The sequence below is a fragment of the Epinephelus lanceolatus genome, chromosome 9 (assembly GCF_041903045.1).
Source record: "Epinephelus lanceolatus isolate andai-2023 chromosome 9, ASM4190304v1, whole genome shotgun sequence".
In the NCBI taxonomy this organism is placed as follows: Eukaryota; Metazoa; Chordata; class Actinopteri; order Perciformes; family Serranidae; genus Epinephelus; species Epinephelus lanceolatus.
Window position 1 is genome coordinate 21,287,615 of NC_135742.1, and position 6,000 is coordinate 21,293,614.

At 43.0% G+C, this 6,000-nt stretch overlaps 1 protein-coding gene across 2 annotated transcripts in view; it reads right to left on the minus strand.

Moving 5' to 3' along the window:
- ccser1 (coiled-coil serine-rich protein 1) overlaps nt 1–5,799 on the minus strand; it is a 188,157-nt gene extending 182,358 nt beyond the window's left edge. The window contains exon 1 of one of the 2 annotated variants that reach the window (XM_033619613.2): nt 5,216–5,799. The gene's annotated coding sequence lies outside the window, so the exon portion shown is untranslated. The remainder of the gene's footprint in view (nt 1–5,215) is intronic. The other variant, XM_033619612.2, reaches the window with a different exon arrangement.
- Between the last annotated feature and the right edge of the window lie 201 nt (nt 5,800–6,000).

The following is a 6,000-nucleotide window of genomic DNA, read 5'->3' on the forward strand; positions in this document are numbered from 1 at the left end:
CATATACTAACTCGACGACAGTGGCTGCTTAATTTCATAGATGTTGTGCTTCTGGAACTGTCCACAGCACGCGTCCATGGGGCAAAGGAGGAAGTGACAATGTGCTGGGCTCGAACAGTGGAGGCTCTCAAAGGCCTTTTGGTGTGCTGGTGAATGTATTGATGTCCTTCAAATCCTAATAAACATTTGATTACAAAAAAAAAAAACAGCAGTTAGAGAAGTCCTACCGCACTGACCCAGGTGCCTGCTTCCTCTGAGGAACTGCCTGTGTTAGAGAAGCCAAACTTCACCTCATATCACTTTCTCTTCCCTCTGCTTTAAACTGTAGTTAGTGATAGTGCTACAGTTTAAAGCAGAGGGAAGAGAAAGTGATATGAGGTGAACTGTAGTTAGTGATAGTGCTGCTTTGTTGAATAACAAAGCGCAGAGCAAACACAATTTGATTTACTGCGTGTTTGACTTCCATTTGCATGTGGACTCAGAAATTGACTGAAATAAATCAAGCACACTCAGGGTGGACTAGACTAATACCTGTCTAAGCATCACAGATACCTGCAGCTTTCTCAAGTGCTTTAGTTTCTGAATCCTTCAGTAGTGTCGCTTAAAAGCAACTGAACCAAAATGATAAAACACTCACCAAAGGAGTGCTGCTGACATTGACGGGTAAACAGCACAATGCTACTCAATTTCAAATAGTTTAAAGGCTCTGCGGTTGCATCAGAGCAGAATTTGGCCTAATATTAACTTTTAAAAAGTAGTTATTAGTATTACAAGCTTTTGTTAAGAGCTATCAAGACACAACAAATTCACTGCCACAGCTCTCACAGTTTGTTTTCCACAGATAGCTTCTGACTGCTAGTATGAGGTCAACTAAGTTTATGTTTGGTTCAATGCTTTGCAGGATTTTACCTAAACAATAGAGTCATGGTGCTGCACCATACTTGACTGTGAATGCATCTTTCCATTTCAAACACAGACTGTCGTGACGCAATTTTAACATTCAATACACAAAATATGTTGGCAATGCATTGTTTTGAGATGAATAGCTCTAGGAGTTGAGGGTAGCCTCCCTGCCATGCTCCTAATGATCACAGCATGTGCCAGATAAACCAGCTTAGCTCGAAGTCTTTTATTCCCGCGCTGCCATGTAGTTTGCATTGTCTTATCACCACACTCTACAGCCTGAACATACACTAATCAGAAAGCTAATGCACGGGTCCAAATTCCCATCGCAGTGCACTTTCACACTGACACATGATTATCAGTCAGTTTGAAAGAATGAAAGGTGTGTGTGGGGTGTGAATAACTGGGTGTTTCCTATTGAACAGGTTCTCAATGGGATCTTTTTCACAACAATAACTGCACACTACATGCAAACCATAACCCTCTGTGACGTGTAATGGAGCCTACATATTAGGCAACACTGTAACACTGTAAAGTACTGACTGAATATGCTTCATACAAGCTTTCACAGTTTCCTGGTGACCAATATGGCATCTTGAGATTACTTTAAACAAATATGGCTCCCCCAAAGCAAGGTTATGAATTCGTATTAGCCTGGAGGGAATTGCTTTTAGTGGGTGTGTGTTTTCACAGAGTTGGCTGGCTTTAATGATAGCAGTGGGTGACATCTTCAAAACACAATATCCCAATATATAATCCCAATGTTTACAAGCATATTTTGAGGGAAACAACAGTAATGTGGACATGATTACCACCACATGACAATTCACCATAGTGCAACAGGCAGATTTCCACATGATAACAAAAGTATTACCACTTAATCTATGTTACTTTGTAAGATATACCATAACAAAACTGCTAACCGTGTCTGTGCGAGCCAGGATATGTGGTCAAAACAACAAGTTGCCTTGAGCAAGAGACGACTCAAATGACAAATGTGACCTCTCACCTTAAGCCCAACAGAAACACTGCTACTCTGAACAGTATAATGTATATGACAACCATCTTGTTTGGGACCAAGTTCAGGCTACACATGCCATATGAACATCGATTTGACATTTGGATACCGTTTGCATTAGCAATGAGAGCAATGCTGGCTGGGAAACACACTGTGACTAGTGAAAACACATGCAAATAGACAAAACACGAGCAAATCACAGGCAAAGACTTTAAAGACACGTGTCACATTTAGGAAACGTGCTGCAGATAACAAAAGAACACAGGCAAGGTGAGTAACACTGCAAACTGGAAAACACGTGCAGACACAGGAAGGAAAGTGATTAATAAAAAACAACGGATGAATCAGTTACAGCTAGTAACATGGAATACAACTGTGTCATTCAAACTATGCTAGAAGAGTGGTTAAAAGATAAATTAATCTACAGATAATCATGATATTTGGGGCTATATGAACACTAAGTCTGTTTTAGATCTGTAAACTACCTTTCTTAGTAGATTAAACTGACATTAATGAACTTACGTAATTTGTGAATGCAAAAACTGCAGGAAGTTTGTGTTAAACAAGCAATTTGGATGAATTTTGAACAGATAATTTCCTGTGAATATTTTAACAATGGATGAATTCAGTGTGTTCCTCTCCCCGATGCTTGGCCATTGTTCTATAACCTTTCTGGTTAACTACTTACTACTATTAACTCAGGACTAGGCTCTTTAGCAGAGTGTGAAGGCTCTGTCAATATAGCTTGTGTTCAGCTCTTGACTGTGCCCTTATACTGAGAGTTTTTGTGAGAGTTAGTTGTTAGAGTTGTTAGCTGAACAATAATGTAAACTTTAAAAATGCAATTTCATTTCGTTTGCGTCACAGAAATGAAAGAAATGCTGGGATACAGACCTACTGCACATATATTTCCTTACACCCCATAAAATCAGAAGGCCTCGCGACCCAAACCCATGAAGCTTAGGCGATCCATAGTTGGGGGTCTCAACCCCCCAGACTGGAAACCAGTGCACTCAACCAGTGGTTCCCAACTGGTCCAGCCATGGGGTCCACACTTCTCTTTAGTCATTAGTTCAAGGTCCACCCAGTTAAATATATTCAAAGCCAAACTTGTGTTTGGCCATGTCGTCAAGCTAGTTTGCTGTCTCTGTTAAGCAGCTGTCCATTAATCACTCACTCTACACCAGGACACAGCACTTCAAAATAAAAGCTCTGTGCTGGAAATTCACTGTAGTTGAACATAAAGTGTGTTTTTTTACAAACGTGACACGTTTGCGAATCACTTACGACCCACAACCCACCAGATGGGAACCACTGCACTAAACAATATCAGGGCACATGCTAGAATAATGTGTTCTCCATTTGCAAACACAGTGCATCAGTGTTTGTACTGGCTGACCATGCACATGCAGGCTTCAGCTGAAGTAAATAGGAAATGGGGCAAATATTTGCAGGAGGCATGTGGCTAAAAATGAGTCAGAGTTGGGGCTTTGGTTAGAAATCTTCAGGGTTATTTACTCAGAGTTTACAAAGCTCGCTCCAGAGCCACTGAAGGCATTTAGAGTAACAAAAACACTGCTCTTTATGTGTGGCAGTTTAAGGCAGGGGTGTCAAACATACAGCCCATGAGCCCGTCAAAGGGTCCTATCCGGCCCACTAGATGACACAACCAAGGATGTCAAACATGCAGCCTGGGGGCCAGACCCAGCCCACCAAAGGGTCCAATCTCTGGATGAATTTGCACACCTAATGTTGATGCTCATGTGAAGCATGAGAGGTTTCAGGAGCAATTTAAACAGTGAGCAGATACTTCATGTAAAATACAGCTCTCTGAAGGAACAATGAATACTTTCTGTGGTCATATTTGAAGATATTGAACACTGTGCAAAATATTGTCAACCAGCAGCTTCAGTATGAAACAATCTGTATCAGACTTCTGTATTAAAACAATGTTAGTGGAACCCTGCTGCTGAGGCTCTGACAAAACTTCAGATTGTAAATGGTTTGTAAGGCAGGGGATGACTAAACCTGCTTCTGCAGTAGCTTCCATTTTAATGGAAAACTATGAAAGAACATGCACACGCAATGGAAGTGAAAGTTGTGTCTCTGGGGTGGTCAGGAGCAGCACTGGTGCTCCACAGGGAACTGTTTTAGCACCGTTCCTGTTCACAATCTACACAGTGGACTTTAAGTACAACTAAGAGTCCTGCCACAAAAAATACTCTGACGATACAGCTATTGTGGCTTGTACAGGAACCTCAAGGATGCCTTCAGGGGCTGGTGCAGTAAGTGCTGTCTCCACCTGAACACAGCCAAAACCAAGGAGATGGTGGTGGATCTCAGAAGGACGAGGTCACCCCATCAACCAGTCTCCATACAGAGGGGGGACATTGAGGTGGTGCACAGCTTCAACTATCTGGGGGTCCTCTTGGATGATAAGCTGGACTGGTCCTCTAATACTGAGGGGGCAGTTCTTCCTGCGGACTCTGAGGTCCTTTAATGTGTGTGTGGAGATGCTGATGATGTTCTATCACACAGTGGTGGCCAGTGCACTCTTATACACTGCAGTGTGTTAGGGAAGCAGTTTGACAGACAAAAACAACAAGCATTTGGACAAGCTGGTTAAAAAAGCACTTCACTGGTCCGGCCCACTTGAGATCAAACTGGGCTGTATGTGGCCCCTGAAGTGGAATGAGTTTGACACCCCTGGTTTAAGGTTTTGCTTTAAATGTTACACTGACTGCTGATACAGTGACATGTTGTCATGGTCAGTGATTAGGGGTCATGTTTGTCTGAAGCAGCAACCATCACTGACAGGGCCTTAGCATGTTGTTACTGTGTGCTTACTGTATCACCAACAGTTCCTAAAACTGATCAACAGGCCCCTCCTGCTTTATAATTCAGTCCACGAAACAGCTACATCCAGTTAGCATGTTACACAGTGTGAATGGCATAGTATGCAGCGATATAATTGCATGTAAGCAGCAGCAGCATCCAGCGGGACACCTACAACTGTCAGAGCGAAACGTCAACAAGGCTCTGAAGCCTGCCGACCTTAAATCCAGCCTAGCTAGCTGGGTAACTTCACTGACACCCAGCCGCTGCTGTAAGCTCTGCCGCTAATAGTCCCTGCGACACGGTGTCAATAAAACGTCTACATCGCTTTCTCCAAGCTGTAAAGGTCACCGGTGTTCCCAGGAAACACTGTAGCAGGCACCGTCCCGTGTTTCAGCCGGGCTGCTGCTAGCAGGCAGCGGACAAACACACACGCACCGTCCGTTAACGTTACATTACCTTCAGTGAAGAAGACTCCGGTGTCTCTGTCGGTGCCGCTCAGAGCAGGAACAGCTGAATATAAATATCCGCTTTGAGTTATTATAACCGACACGAGGGTCTGTGGAAGTGTACAATGGTAACAAACCGTACGGAGGTAGCACCTTGTGTTGCACTGACGCCAGTGTTACACCTCAGTGACGTGGAGACTCGCTTCCGCGTTGCAGCGGCAGGCCGCGAGCGTGCACAGCGTGACGTCCCACCTCCTCCTCTTCCTCCTCCTCCTCCTTCCTCCCATCCTCACACTGCTCAGCATCCTTCAGCAGGTGGATGGATGGACAATATCACCAATAAATCCATCCTCAATCGATCCTCTTTACACATACTTTATTAGGGTTTAACCTGCAGCCTTATACTGGATAGATTCTGGCACTCATTTTGCATCCCTAAGATAGCTATTTGCTCTCCTTTGGGGTTGTTAACATGTATAGCCAGGCTAGACATAAGGAATTAAATACGGGGGGAGCAAAATTATTCCACACTGGGCCCCTCACCCACACCCACTCCAGCACCATCATCACCCTTAGCTCCAGTACCAACACAGGCAATTTTAAATGGTGTCACTGCAATGAAATGGCTACTATAATGATAATAATAATAATAATAATAATAATAATAATAATAATTAACTTAATTTATATGGCACCTTCAACACATGAAATGCAGCACAATGTGCTTTACAGTAAAATCATAGAGCTGTAAAAATATAAATCATAAAATCAACTATGATTTTAAAAGAGTTGCAG